Source organism: Carettochelys insculpta, chromosome 3 (genome assembly GCF_033958435.1).
Source record: "Carettochelys insculpta isolate YL-2023 chromosome 3, ASM3395843v1, whole genome shotgun sequence".
Classification (NCBI taxonomy): Eukaryota; Metazoa; Chordata; order Testudines; family Carettochelyidae; genus Carettochelys; species Carettochelys insculpta.
The window spans coordinates 125,649,987-125,665,117 of NC_134139.1; the positions used below are offsets into that span (position 1 = coordinate 125,649,987).

At 45.9% G+C, this 15,131-nt stretch overlaps 1 protein-coding gene across 1 annotated transcript in view; it reads right to left on the minus strand.

Moving 5' to 3' along the window:
- Positions 1 to 6,517: 6,517 nt before the first annotated feature.
- Positions 6,518 to 15,131, minus strand: part of FOXO3 (forkhead box O3) — a 203,888-nt gene continuing 195,274 nt past the window's right edge. Inside the window, exon 3 of the mRNA XM_074990776.1 lies at positions 6,518 to 7,153. The gene's annotated coding sequence lies outside the window, so the exon portion shown is untranslated. The remainder of the gene's footprint in view (positions 7,154 to 15,131) is intronic.

Here is a 15,131-nt window from a genome sequence, read left to right on the forward strand (position 1 = left end):
AACTGAACACAATATTCCAGATGTGGCCTCACCAGTGCTGAACAGAGGGGAACAACCGTTTCTCTACATCTGCTCACAGTGTTCCTCCTAATGCACCCTAATATGCCATTAGCCTTCTTGGCTACAAGGGCACACTGTTTACCTATATCCAGCCTTTCATCCACCATAACCCCTAGGTCCCTTTCAGCTGTACTGCTGCTTAGCCAATCAGTCCCCAGCCTATAACAATGCTTGGGATTCTTCCATCCCAAGTGCAGGACTCTACACTTCTCCTTGTTGAACCGCATTAGATTTCTTTTGGCCCAATCCTGCAATTTTTCCAGGTCACACCGGATCCTATCTCTACCCTCCAACATATCTGCCTCTCCCCCTAACTTAGTGTAATCTGTAGACTTGCTGAAGGTGCAATCTAGTACCTCATCCAGGTCATTAATAAAGATGTTGAACAATAACAGCCCCAGAACTGAGCCTTGGGGCACTCCAGTTGAAACCACCTGCCATCCAGATATTGAGCCATTGACCACTACCTATAGGGCCCGACTGTCAAGCCGGCTTTCTATCCATCTTATAGTCCAAGGATCCAATCCATACTTCCACAACTTATGAGCAAGAACGTTGTGGGAGACTGTATCAAAAGCTTTGCTGAAGTCAAGGGACATCACATCCACTGACTTCTCCATGTCCACAGAACCAGTTACCTCATCACAGAAGTTAATCAGATTGGTCAGGCACAACTTTCCCTTGGTGAATCCATGTTGACTACTCTTGATCACTTCCCCTCTTCCCAGTGCTCCAAAATGGATTCCTTGAGGATCCCCTCCATTATTTTCCCAGGGACTGAGGTAAGGCTGACTGGTCTATAGTTCCCTGGATTGTCTTTCTCTCCTTTTTTTAAAGATGGGCATATATTAGCCTTTTTCCAGTCATCCAGGATCTCTAATGATCTCCAAGAGTCTGCAAAGATAATAGCCTAAGGCTCAGCAATGACATCTGCCAATTCTCTCAGTACCTTTGGGTGCACTAAATCCAGAACAATGGATTTGTGTACATCTAGTTTTTCTAGGTTGCTCTTAACTCGCTCCTTCCCCACCGATGGCTGCCCTCCACCTTCCCATACTGCATTGTCTAGCACTATAGTGTGGCAGCTGTCCTTGTCTGTGGAGACAGAGGCAGAAAAAGCATTGTGTACTTCAGCTTTTCTTACATCATCTGTCACTAGGTTACCTCTCTCATCCACTAATGACCCCAATCCTTTCCTGATAACCCTCTTATTGTTAACATGCCTATAAAAGCCCTTCTTGTTACCCTTCACATCCCTTGCCAGCTGCATTTCCAATTGTGCTTTTGCTTTCCTGATTACTGCCCGGGCATTCTCCAGCCCCACATTTATACTCCTCCTTAGTCAGTTGTCCATTTCTTACACGCATCCCTTTCGAGTTTGAGCTGACCAAGGATTTCTCTGTTAAGCGAAGCTGGTTGCCTACTATATTTGCATTTCTTACTATGCAACGGGATTGTTTGTTCCTGTGCCTTCAGTACGAATTCTTTAAAATACTGCTGGTTCTCTTGAACTCTTTTCCCCTTCATCTTCATTTCCCAAGGGATCCTGCCCATCAGTTCTCCTAGGGAATCGAAGTCTGCTCTTTTGAAATCAAGGGTCTGTATATTACTGCTCACCTTTCTTCCTTATGTCAGGATCCTGAAATCTACCATCTCATGGTCACTGCAGCCCAGGTTGCCAGCCACTTCTATTTCTCCTACTAGTTCTTCCTTATTTGTGAACAGTTCTTCCCTGTTTGGTGGGATTTTTTTGGCCATTTTCTGTGGCAGTAGGTTCTAAATATTGAAGAGCCTTTTCCATCTATCATCCAGATTAGCTCTTCCAAGGTCCTATTCTCAAATAAGAAACTAAGGAACAAGACAGTCCTAGTGGTCACAATGCAGTCTGTTTTCAACCTTCTTTTTTTTATTCAAGCTGGTACCTCTCTTTTCTCTCACCCCTCACCTAGCTCCTACCTCCTCCCTTCTTTAAGGCACTAACTGAGTGCAAAAGGCATTTGCTACCTAAAAGACTGCAGGGATTTAACTTCAGCCTGTTATTAAGAGATGCTGGAGAAAAAACATACTCTGCATTTCCTGAGGTCAAGATTGCCATTTCTTCATTGCTCCCAGTGTGAGGAGAAAACCATAATAACTCCCCAAAGGCTTTTTCCCAGATAATGGTGGGGTGATCCATCAACTATGCTCTGGTGCTGAATAGAATGAAAGGTGTAAGTTTAGTCTCTTTTCTCTAGCCCAAGAAAAAATCAAGAACGAGTGAAATATGGTGTAAAATTGGCTTGAAGAGAGAACTAAGTCCCTTGTTTTCTGTTTATATCATAAAGGTCTCATTTTAGCAACCTTTCTTTTCTCCTGATTTGCATTAAACTTTATTGAGCTACTTACCTAAAATCATCACCAATTTGTATGATATCATATATAAGTATTGTCTAATTGTTGAATTGGGGGGTCTGTAGTCCTGGTGTCTTTTCCTGACTTTGCCACTGACTTGCCATAGGATTTTGAGCAAATAATTTAACACCTATGTATGGTCTCTGTCTAGTACCTTTAAACTAAGGCTACATCTACACAAGGCAAAGTAAGTCAACCACAGATATGCAATTTTAGCTATGGCAATTGTATAGCTAAAATTGACATATCTGCATTTGGCTAACTTGGCTGTCCGTACTGGGGAAAGTCGATGGGAGAAACTCTCTCATCGGCCTTCCTTACTCCTCGCATCTCGCGAGGAGTACAGGGGTTGACTGTGACCCCTGAGAGTTTGATTTCATGTGTCCATACTAGACATATAGCAAGCACTCAGGGTCAATCTTCTGGGATAGTGTAGACATAGCCTAAGTGTTATCATAACGACAACATAGGGAAGCTGTGAGGATTGAAGTTTGTAAATATTAGCTTTAAACTTCTTAGGTGGAAGGTACTAGTATTAGTACCTGATTCATATTAGTGTTGCTGATGACTGTAGTTTATTGTTCATTTCTTATGTGATGTTATGTCATACATAATCGTATGTTAAATAAAGTGAATGTATGTGTGGTTACTACCCTTGGTTTTTATGTGGCCCTAGAGACTTTAAATCTGAAGCAAGTAGCAGAGATGACTTACACTCTCTTAAGCTTAAAACCGTAGCCACTAGAGCTGAACTCATAGTGGTGTAACACCACATGGCAAAATTCACTTTAAATAAAATAAAAGGGTATTTTAGTAACTCATTTATATCAAATGGCTACAATATTTTTGGACAAAGCATGGCTTGTAGGTTATTCTGTGTTGAAAACAACATAAAATATCTTTGAAGAACTGTGATAACTATAGGTTTGTCAGAAACATTACAGTCTAAAAGCATATTTATTCTGATGCCTGTAACCTCTATATTGTTTGTAACATGCTGAGGAGACAGACAGAAGGAAGCAAAGAGGCCTGTGGCCAATATTAATTATACTTAAGCTGCCACTAGATTTGTACCCAAGTTTGCTTAGAGTGCTGTAGAAATGTATTGAATTCCAAGGGTAAAAGTGTTTTAACCTTAATGGAATTCTGGCTGAATGATTCTGGAGCATATCAATGTTTCTGCTTCTGGACGTTTAAACTATTTCTGGAATAAATACCAAGGCAAAATTCTCCACTGCTTTGGTACATCTCCACTGATTTCAGTGGGATATACGCCAATTTATATCAGCAGACTAGCTTGGGCCACATTTGCTATGTAAATACAATGTACAGTAAAAGTCAATGGCAAAATTCACATTGCCCAGGATTTGGCCAGGAAAGATCATCTACTTTATAGTCTGAAAAACACTAAGGAGGAAGTTTGGGATATGGCAAGCTGAGCCTCTCAGTAATGCATATGAAATACATTCTTACTTTTAGTCATGAAGGAGGTGGACTTTCATAAAGAGTTTTGAGGATGATTGCTGAAAACTGTGACTGGTGCCACAGAAAAGTTCATTTTCTACAGTGCTTTGTGCTGCACACACACCTTACTTATATAGAGGAGAGCAGAGTAAATCAAAGACTGCAGGGAAAAGAGGACAGCAGGGAGTTTTAAGTCCAAATGAACAGGAAGATCCTTGAAAGGATTTGTTCTCCTTTTAAAGCTTGTGCACGTATTAAAGTTTCTCCCAGGCACCAGGTGCATGACTGATACTTACTCAGCTGATATCCCAAACCGACAGTAACCCTGGCACCAGTACAGGGGCAATATTTACAAAAGGATGAACTATTTTAGAACAATGTCTCCAATGTACTAGGCACAAATGGGCTTTTCTTCAACATCAGGCATACATGTCGTCTTGTTCCAACAATTTTGTTCATGTACAAATATATTCATTGTGGACAATGGATTGAAAATGTCACTCTCCATTGACACTTGTGTTTCTCTTTGTCCCTCTTACAATATCTGAAGGCAGTGATGCAGTACAGAAACTTGCTCCAAATGCTCACATTTTTGCCCCTAATTCCCTTTGAAAGCTCCAGGATTGCAGAGCAAATCACAATTAAAATACTCTCTGCAGCGTATTTTTTGGGAGGATTGAAACTGGTCTCTCTCCCTCCACTTCCTCCAACAGCAGATTCTAATTTTGCCTTTGCCCCGTCATTCAAGAGTACAGAATGGCCCTGGCAGCAGAGGAGGAGGTGGGGGTAGCTATTAGAGTTGTGTAAGTGGATGCACCTGGCACATAATCATGAATAGACTACATTAAGGCAATTCTCCCACGCTAATGTATAAAGCCATCCACTTCATGAGCAGCCTCACACTGATAAAGGCTGCCTCTGTTGACTTGGACAAGTTCCCCAGTATGGTAAAACAAGATAGTGGCAGACATTGAAAGACAAACCCTTGCACAGAAATTAATTCATTTAGCAGTGGAAGGAGCACGGAGAAAGATTTAGTTGCAAGGGAAATGAAAGGTTATATCTAAACCAAAATATGGGTGTGGACCAGGATTTGAGACAAAGCAAGGAGGAAATTATCTGTCCTCAGAGAATAAATCCAGGATTTCATGTTGAGTATGGTTCATCTTCAGAGAGAAGATAGGGAATTTATTTAGTGTTACAATCAGTTACTTCTCTAAGGAGTGTTAGTGATTTCAGTCAAGGATCTTACAGTAACATGGGAAACAGTACATGCAGCAAAGAAGATTAGTTCACTAAGCAATACGGTAATTGTGAATATTCTGTGAGGTGTTACTGGGTATATTTTTGATCAAACCAATCTTTTAAATAACATTTTCAAAACAGTTCAAATATATAACAAAAGAAGGGTAATAGAGAAAGATACAGCAGCATATTAACCAAGACATCTATTAAAATATGAGGATTTATGCCACATTAAGTTTAACTCAATGTCCAATAAAAGTATTTTCCTTCAATTCTCTCTACACTTGAAAAATAGGCAGATTTCCATTTTGTGTAGGGCAACCTTATCTCCCTGTCCCAAGTACAGGACAAGAATATATGCAAGGAAGGGTGGCACCTCCCGGCTCCACCAAGCCCCAGGGAGCCGGGAAGGAGGTGGCATCCACCAGCCTGCCTGGGAGCCCCAGGGAAGTAGCAGCCGCTGGGAGCCCCGAGGAAGTGGCAGGGCCACGACAGCTACCCATGCTCCCAGGCTTCCCTGAGAGTTGGGGAAGTGACTCCTGCCAGCAGCTGCACCTGCACAGCTGCTGGTGAAAAAGGTCAGCAGGGCAGGGCTCAAATAAGGGACAATTCATCCCTTTTAAAAAATAAGTAGGGATGCCTTTTTGGTGTCCCAAATATGGGACCATCCCACCTAATACAGGACAGATGGTCACCAAAACTTTGTGACATTTCTTGCTCTTCTCTGTAGAATTCTTTTAAAGTGACCACATCTCATTAAAGAGGATAGTACTGATTAGGTCAGATTTTCATTCATCTTTAAGTTGCCATCTCTGTGCATCTGTATGTACCCAGAAAATAGGCCACATACCCATTCTATGTATGTAAATTTTACATATGACCATTTGCACCCACCAGGAGGTTGGCAATGAACTGTTTGAAGTAGGTGTGTGCCCTTCTGTATGTGCAGTCTCTTACACTTGCAAAGCTTGATGTACAAAAAAGAAATGGGAGGGGTTTAAAAATAGTTTATAAAGTTCATCTTGGCTACTTCTGCTCTAGAAAGTTTTGTAGTCTAAACTGGGGTTTTGTCAACAAAACTCACGGCGCATCTACACACAAAATGCATTTTGTCGACAGAAACAGTCAATAAAAAAGCTGTGTAGATGCTCAAGGGGCCCTTTTGTTGACAGAGTGGATCAAAAGATCCATTCACTTTTATAGGTAGATGCAATCCACCGACAGAAGTTTTCTCGGAACAGCTCTTCTGACAGTAACTTCTGATTTCCAGATCTGAAGAAGTGGTCTGCCCAATGAAAGCTCATCCCCTAATAATTAAATTATTGTTAGTCTTTAAAGAGCTGCAGGACTGCTTCTTTGTTTGGTGAAGATACAGACTAACATGGCTAACTCTCTGTGACTACATGACTGAAGGGTTAGCTTGGTGAAAGTAGCTGCTCAAAAGACTAATCTAGAACATAGGATTGTGGATTTTCCCTGCCGTTTCAAGACGACTTCCACAACAAAATAAGCACACATAAAAATAGGATGATTTAACAAGGAAAGAGCTTTAATTCATCCGAAATTAAACAAACCTTCCCCACCCCAAATTACTATTTTCTTTCTTACTTTCTTTCCTAGGCTTTCAGTAGAAAAACAGATCAGTAGAGAAAACTTGGTATGATTAATGGGCTACCCAAATGAAAGGAGAGTTCTTGGTTTTTGCTTAGCTTTACGTGGCACAGGAGCAAAGCTGGAAGATAAGCTTCACTAACCTAACAGAAGAACCATCCAGAATTCTGGTTTCAAAAGCTGTGATTTCTAGTAGTAAGTGATCTCTTCCTCTCATTCTTCTTTTCACTCTGCAGAGCAAGTTTTTTCTTCCTCAATAATTCTTTGACCTCCCACACGCAACACATCAGTAGCAGGAAGATGTTGTGAGAACTTTCATCCAAGCAAGAGGAGACACGTTGGTTCTGCTGAGGGAGCCACAGATGCCACACAACAAGGAGCTCTGAAAACAAGATACCAGGTGGTTCAGACCATTTCCCCTTCACACCACATGGATCAACTCTCAGCCACACTCTGATTTCATTATATGAAAAAGCAGGAAGCACCACGTTGCCTCCCTGCCTAATTCTCTCACACTGTGGCACACGCCATTCTGCCATTGGACTGACCTTTAATAGGTTTTCATGCCTCCTGGACCGATATCTCTGAATCTGTATTCTGTCTATATTCATGAAGGGCAGCCGTGACAGCAACTTACGTAACTCCTATTGGCAGACACTGATATCACAGAATGGTCTATTCCTAAGAGAAATTAATAAAACCTATTGCTAGCAAAATAGCTCTCTAAATCCTAACTGAACATCCCTGGCTGTTGCACTTATTAGGCAGAAATGTGTCTGCCTTTCAGGGGTAAAGTGACTAATGGGATACATTCATAATACATCAGCAAATACTATAGTAATTTTTTTGTACTTCAATGCACTTTTAATATTGTCAAGCAGCACTTGTAGAATGTAATGGAATTTAAATTAGATGTAAAGAAAGATGGAATTTTTGTTTTGTGATAATTACATTGCATATGTTTAACCAAGTTTATTTTTACTGTATAAGGGAAATTTTGTTTTGGGTTTTTTTTCCATCTCAAGTGGTTTGCAAAAATGTAATTTTCCCTGAATGAGATTAAAAGTATGATCTTAAAAACAGGTGACAATAACACTTTCTACAAAATCCACCTGACATTAAACTCCACGAGAAATATGTAAAAGAGACGGCCTTTTAAAACATGAAATATTGATTTATGTGGAAAATATGCATCATTATGTGCCAAAAAGTACTATTAGAACATGCGTGGTCTAATTGGTAGGATGTAAAGCAAGGGTGGGCAACCTTTTCTGAGTCAGGGGCCACCGACTCAGGAAAAAAAAACCCAGTCATGGGGCCACATGCAAGTGAGAAGTAAAGAAAAAAACCCACCAACTTCACAGATGTGGCCCCACAACTGAAAAGCAGAAATAGAAGACAATCACCTCACTACCCTCAAACTCTACCAGGGCCTAGAAATACTGGGGCTAGTAGATTTTGTGGTGCCCCCCTAGGGTCTGGGATGGGCCCAAAAATGAGGGGTTCACTTCACAGGAGTAAGCTGCCAGGGAGTGGGCTGGGGTGGGGATGTAGAGTCTGTGTAGGAGGTTGGGTGCAGGAGTGAGCTTGGGGTGTGGGATGTGGACAGAAGATAGGGTGCAGGAGTGGGCTGGAGGTGCAGGGTCTGGGTGGGAGGTAGGGTACAGGATGGGGATGGGAGTGAGGAGTCTGGGCAGGAGGAAGGGTGCAGGAGCGAGCTGGGATTGCAGGGTCTGGAAGGGAGGGAGGGTCAAAGAGTGACCTGTGGATGGGGGAATCTAAAAGAGAGGGAGAGTCTAGGAATGGGCTGGGGGTCAAGGGGTGCACAGAAGGGAGGGTCTGTGTGAGAGGTAGGGTGCAGGAGCAGGCTGGGGGGGGTTGGTGTGGGGTCTGGAAGTGGGGTGCAGGAGTAGGGTAGGGATGAGGGGTCTTGGCAGGAGGAAGGATGCAGGAGCATGCTGGGGTCTGTAAGGCAGGGAGGACAGGGAGTGGGGGTGAAAGTGCCAACCTTGGTGCAGCTGAAGAGCAAGCACGTGGCTCTGCATGGTGTAGGGAAATGGTCCACGCTAGCATCACCTCCCAGTTTGGCCAATGGGAGTGATGGGGGTGGTGCCTGCATAGAATGCTTTCCTGTAGTGCACACAGCCACTTCCCTCCTGCCAGGCAGGACCCACAGGCTGGATCCAATCACAACTTGCCTGGATTGGACCCATGAGGCTCAGGGCTCTCCCACAGAACAGTGTGAGCTGGCTAGTGCTGGCACTCCAGCTATGGTTCCCCCTGCATGGCTGCCGTGCCAGTGCTGGCTCATGCACCCGGGTGAGGGGAGGGAGGCAATCCTAAAGGGGTAGATCCAGGCAAGCTACAGGTTGGATCAATCCTGCCACTCTCTCTTTTCTTTTAACTATTTAGGAAGAATGAGACGGTAAGTTGACAAATCCTTGTCATGTAAATAGGAGAAATAAAGCAATCGTTATGAGTTTTTGTATAAAGAGACATTATGTAAGAATAAAGACATCAGATCTCTCTCACAGCCTATGGCTAGATTACAGGGCTCTGTTGGGAGAAGTTTGTGCTGGATGATATCTTCTAATAAAGCTTCTGTTAACAGATTGCCACCAGACCATGAGGTGGATCGAAAGAGCAATCCACTCTGTCACCAGAGAGCGGCCAGACTGCCCAGCGTCTCTACCAGCAAAATGGACAGCTGGATCCACAGCAGAAAGGGTTGCAGGTCACCATTTCCAACTGGGAGCCCAGACGAGATGCGCTTTTAAAGAGACTGCCCCCCCAACACCCACTTCCTGCCTCTGCTGCAGGCGTGCCTATCTCCTCGAGGGAAAGCATAGTTAGTGCAGGGCTTTGTGTCTTTGTGGGTGACACACCTGATCCCAGGGAGCTTCCCTCAGGCTTGCGCTGACCCAACAGGGAGATTCTGCAGCAGCTTCTGAACTGCCTGATGGACATCCTCCTCTTCCTCATGGACCTCGCCCTGGCTGCAATACGATCACACCTACACCTGCCCCCGCCCCCCACGTGCATAGGTGGCTTTGGAGCTACCGTACAATTTTGGACTGGTGGGACTGGCTAGTCATGGGGCAGTGAGACAACCAGTGATGGCTCCAGATTTTCCAAATGTGGATGAACACCTTCCTGGAGCTCTGTGCCTGGCTCGCACCCACCCTCTGGAGACAGGACACCTGGCTGCAGCCCGCCATCCTCAAGGAGAAGCAGGTCACAGTCACCCTCCAGAAGCTCGTCACCCTCTGACAGCTACTGGTCGGTGGGCAACCAGTTCAGCATGGGGAAGTCCACTGTTGGGGCCCTCCTCATGGAGGTAAGACATTCTTGGGCTGCCATCCTTGCATGGGGGACCCTCGAGGAGTGAGGCTGGGTGTGTAAGGGGTGGGGTTGTGGGAAGCCCCATCCCTGGGGGACTGTGCCATTCCACCTTCGCACAGCCCTGCTGCTGGGGGGGGCCAACCTCATGGGGTGGGATGTTGGAGAGCTTGGGGGAGCGGGGGACAGGAGGAGGCCAGGGACCCCCTCTCTCTTAGTCTCTGATGTGTGTATTTGGGCCCCTCACTGTGCATTAAGGATGGCTATTAACACCATTCTGCTGCAGAAGGTCCTCTGAAAAAGAGACATGGATGAAATTGTGGCTGGATTCACTATCCTGAGGTTGCTGAATAGCATAGAGGCCATCGAAGGGACCCACATCCTGATATGTGACCTGGAGCATAGCACAACCAAATACATAAACTACAAGGACTACTTTTCTATGGTGCTGCAGGCCCTGGTTGACCACCATGGACAGTTCATGCACCTCTGCTATGAGGGCAGGGGGCTGGACTTGATGACCTCTTGAGGTCCCTTCCAGTCCTAGTATTCTATGATATTTGTTGGCTGGTCAGGCTAGGCACGCAAGGCCCATGTGTTCCACAACTCCAGCCTGTGCCAGAGGCTGGAGGCAGGCACATTCACCTCCTGCTGTGAGATGGTAGTCAGGGATGTTCAGATGCCACTCTGCATTGTGGGGGAATGCGACCTACGCCCTCATGCCCCGGCTCACGCATCCTTACACAGGTCAGATGGACCCTTCGCTGGGAACTGTTCAACACACACCTCAACCAGACCAGGATGCAGGCCAAGTGTGCCTTCAGCCATCTCAAGGCATGCTTCAGGTGCCTGCTCACCCACCTGGACGTAGGGGCACACAATGTTCACCAAGTCGTGGCGGCATGTTGTGCCCTGCACAACATTGTGAGGGAAACAGGGAGGCCTTCCTCCTGGGACAGGGGCAGACTCTGCCCATGAGGGGGTGCGCCTATGAGCATCTGGGTGTAGCTGCCATTCTCCAGGCCCACCAGGATAAAGTGTGGATTTGCAAGACCCTGAAGGAGAGCATCTCCCTTAACCCCCAGTAATCCTCCCCAACGCATCCCACATCAGGGGCCTTGGGCCCACAGCGCTACTATCCCCACCATGACCCCTCCCTTTTCCCCTTCACCCCCACTCCTTGCTCAATAAAGAGGGACACAGGTGAGGTGAACAAATAACTATGTTACTGAAACAAGGAAAAATGTGTTGAAAAGAGAGAGTTATAACAAACTATTTACAATCAATGCAGTGCAAGCCATTATTTACACTGGAGGGTTTGGAATGCGGGTAAAGTGCCTCAGAACCTGATTGGGGAGCGTGGGAGATGGGGTGAGAGGCCTCAGACCATGGAGCGGGTAGGGGGTTGCAAAATCCAGGGGGAGCAGGACCCCAAGTGTTGGTGTCCTTGGGATCCTGTCCTGTCATGGGTTCAGGGCCCCGGTCAGGGCTGGAATAGGTCTGGGAGCAGGGGGATGTACAGGTGGGGAGGGGCTGCAGCAGGATCAGGGTGGGCAGAGGGGCTGGCCCTGACTGTTGGCCATTGCAGCAGGTCCAGGATGCCAGGCATGGGGGGCCATGATGGGGGAGGCAGCCACAGGTGGCTGGGCCATCATGTCTCACAGGAACTGGTGACAGCATCAAAGTGGGACAAGAGTTGGTCCCAGGCCCACGGCCACCACTCTGTCAGCTCTGAGCCACCGCTCCGTTATCCCTGTCATGGCCCATAGGGCAGTGTTTTGGTCCCACTGCAAGTCCTTGTAGACCCTCCACCAGTCCCTCTAGCTCTGAGCACAGCCTGGCAGCAACGTGAGGGTGGCTTGGCCTGGAGGCATGGTGGGGGTCCAGCTGTAAGGACAACAAAGAAGATAGTTAGTGATTCATTCATGCAATGCAGACCCTAGGGCCATGCCCACTCCCCACCATGAGCATTGACCAACACCCCCCAGGACCAGGGATGGGGATGTCCTGGGAGCAGAGTCATGTATGACCTGCATAGTGGGCCCTGCAACAGGGAGCTCCATGGTGCCTCCAGGACCGTACTGACTGCTGTGCCCCACCACTCAATGGGCTAGCAGACAAGGAGGTGCCTGGTCACGGAGGAGTCCCCGCATGGCTTGCAGGTGAGCCAGGAGCAGCCTCACCCTCCCTGTGGCCCACACATGCACCTGCGGCTCTCTACATTGCCAAAGGAGCAGGTGCTTCTCCATGCCTGCGCGCATGCCTGCATATCAGGTGCTGCACTCCGCAGCGTGTCTGGGTTCAGCCTGGTGCCCTCGTAAGCTAACCCGCTTCCAGCCATAGCAGGTGCTGGGAGGGCCCCACCTCTGGAGCCTGGGGCTTGTCCAGCCTCATGTGAGACGGGCAGCAGGATGCTGCCTGTGCCCAAGGGCTGTTCACTGGGTCCACGTGGGACACACTCCTGCTGCATGTGGTTCCACATACTGAGATTACAGCGCGATGTCCCGTTTGGACTTGCTGAATGGTGCTCACAGCATTGCGCTCACCTCCCATGCCCGGGGTGCATAATATGAAGAGTACTCACCAGAGGGACCTTCACCCAGCTCAAAGGAACCCTGGGACATGGTCTGGCTGCCAGGGACTGGGTCCAGCACAAGAATAAGGCTGCTGGCCTCTGAATCTGGCTCCGGCTTTGGCAGGGTTTGCCACTGGGATGTTTCCTTCTCGGCCTGTGGTGGGTGCTGCTGTGGTGGGGAGCCTTGAGCACCATGTCAATGCTCAGGCATGGGAGGGATGTGTTCCCCCAGCCCAGGATGGCACTGAGCTTCCTGTAGTAGGGGCAGGTCCTGTCCCAGAGCATCAGGCAGCATCCCAGGCCTGGACATAGCCCTTCTTCAGCACCTTGACTTTTGCCCAGACCTGCTCCATGGTGCAGGGGAGTGGCCCTGTTCAGCCAGGGTGGTGCCCATCCTGGTATATACCAAGGCATTCCACTGCTTGGTTTTGGAAGGTCTGCTGCTCACCCTCACAAGTCCAGAAGGCTTTGGGTCTCTGCCCTGGTCCAGGAGGGGGCTGCCTCTTGCTGCCCAGGGGTTGTTCCTGGGACCCCTCAGTCTGGTTCCTTGGGGACCCAGGGGAGTCTCCAGCTCCCTGCTGCTCTGCCATGTCCACAGTTTACAGGCATCATGCAGGTGTGAAAGTATGGGGGACTGCAGCCTGTAGCTCTGCTTCTCCCTCGCTCTCAGCTTCCTGCCACAGGGTTCCCTGTGCTCCATGGAGCTTTAATTATGACCAGAGGCAGGAACCATAGAGTGCTGATTGCTGTGGACAGGGTATCCACTAAGGCACCTGTGCGGCATCTAAAAGGCATTTTCTGTTGACAGAAGACCCTCTGGATGTCCAAACCAGTGATTTGTCAACAGATCTCTGACAGCAGTTTTCTTGCTTGTGGTGAGCAGGGTATGGTTGTCAACAAAAGCTCTGTGTTCTGTCAACTTACTGTCAACTGAACGCCCTTTCGAATATGGACACACCCCGGGTTTTATCGACAAAACAACTGTTATGTCAACAAAACCCTTGAATCAAGACATAGCCAGAGTATTACCATATTCCTGAGTGAGAATCATTACAACACATATAACACATTGTTTCTAGTGATTTTATTAAATTGAGTGAAATTTCTGATTACACACATTCAAACTAAATGGTAACCAAATATCTAAGTGTTTACCTTCACTTGTCCTTGTTGAAGGTCTGTTTATATTTTTCTGGATATATATAATTGGTGTATACATTTTTCCAGAACAATAACCTCCTATATCTTTTTGAACCAATCATCTACAGCTGATCTGTTTTTTTTTCCCCAGTGAGAGGGTCTCAGTTATTGACCAAATGTCATTGCTTCTATTAAAGGGAGCTTTCTTCATAGAACAGCTTTTCTAGCTGTTTAAGAAAAATAATGCCTAATTTGAAGACACACTCTGCAACCTGGGATACTTAAAGCTTTGATCTTTAACTAGGTTAGAAAAATGTATTCACTGAACATCTGGGCAACCATATGCATTCTATATTTCTTCCAATCTTTAAAGCTCTCTGACTCATGATTTGGATTAAGATCTGGATTTTTGCAGTGGGTTTCATTGACAAACAGAAGAATTTATCTCTCTTTCTATCACAAACCTGTAGAATTATGCCACCACCTCTTCATATGCTTTTTTTTAAAAAAAATCACCCTTTTATTTTACTTCCGTTTTAAGTTATTTTGTGTACATTGAAAGTTGCAACAAGAGTATAGAGTGAAACTCCAGGGACAAAGAGGGTGGGGTTGTTCCTTTTATTGGACCAACTTCCGATGAAGAGAGAAACAAACTTTTGAGTTTACACAGATCTCTTTCACAGATTCACCGTTGTGAAACATATTCCAAATTATGTAACTCAGTTTGTGTTCAACCAACATTTTGGCGGGGGGGAAGGCGGGGGCTTTGAATAAGGGAGGCAGATTCTTGCCTAGAATGTAGAAGCTCCCTTACTGTATGTTGACTGTTTTGTCAACATTATTGTCTTTATTATAACATTTAAAGAAATCAATTAGCAACTTGCTTTCCTCTGTGCTTTGCATAGGCAAGCATTTGTTTTTTATTTACCATCCTTCAGTTCATTGAGTTTTCTGTAGTTAAGCATTTTAGCACTAATATAAAATAACTTCCTAAATTTGGCGTATCCCTGAGCTTAATTTATAATGCAGAGACTAGATCACATAATGGCTTTTGAGTCTTTGTTCATTTTTATTGAAAGAAAGTGAAGTAGTCTCTTTATGTGCATCTGCCTCGATGTTTTAATGTTCCACTGGCCTTTTGGATGAAAGTGACATATACTCCATTATTATCAATGAAAACCAGTTAATAAATTGAGATGGGTGAGCACAAGTGCAGCTTGTGTTAAAAAATATTTTTTGCTTCTAAAAGAACTCAGGGCTGAAAGAAGAAGCAGAGAGAATATTTCAAAAGCTGCAAAATAACAAT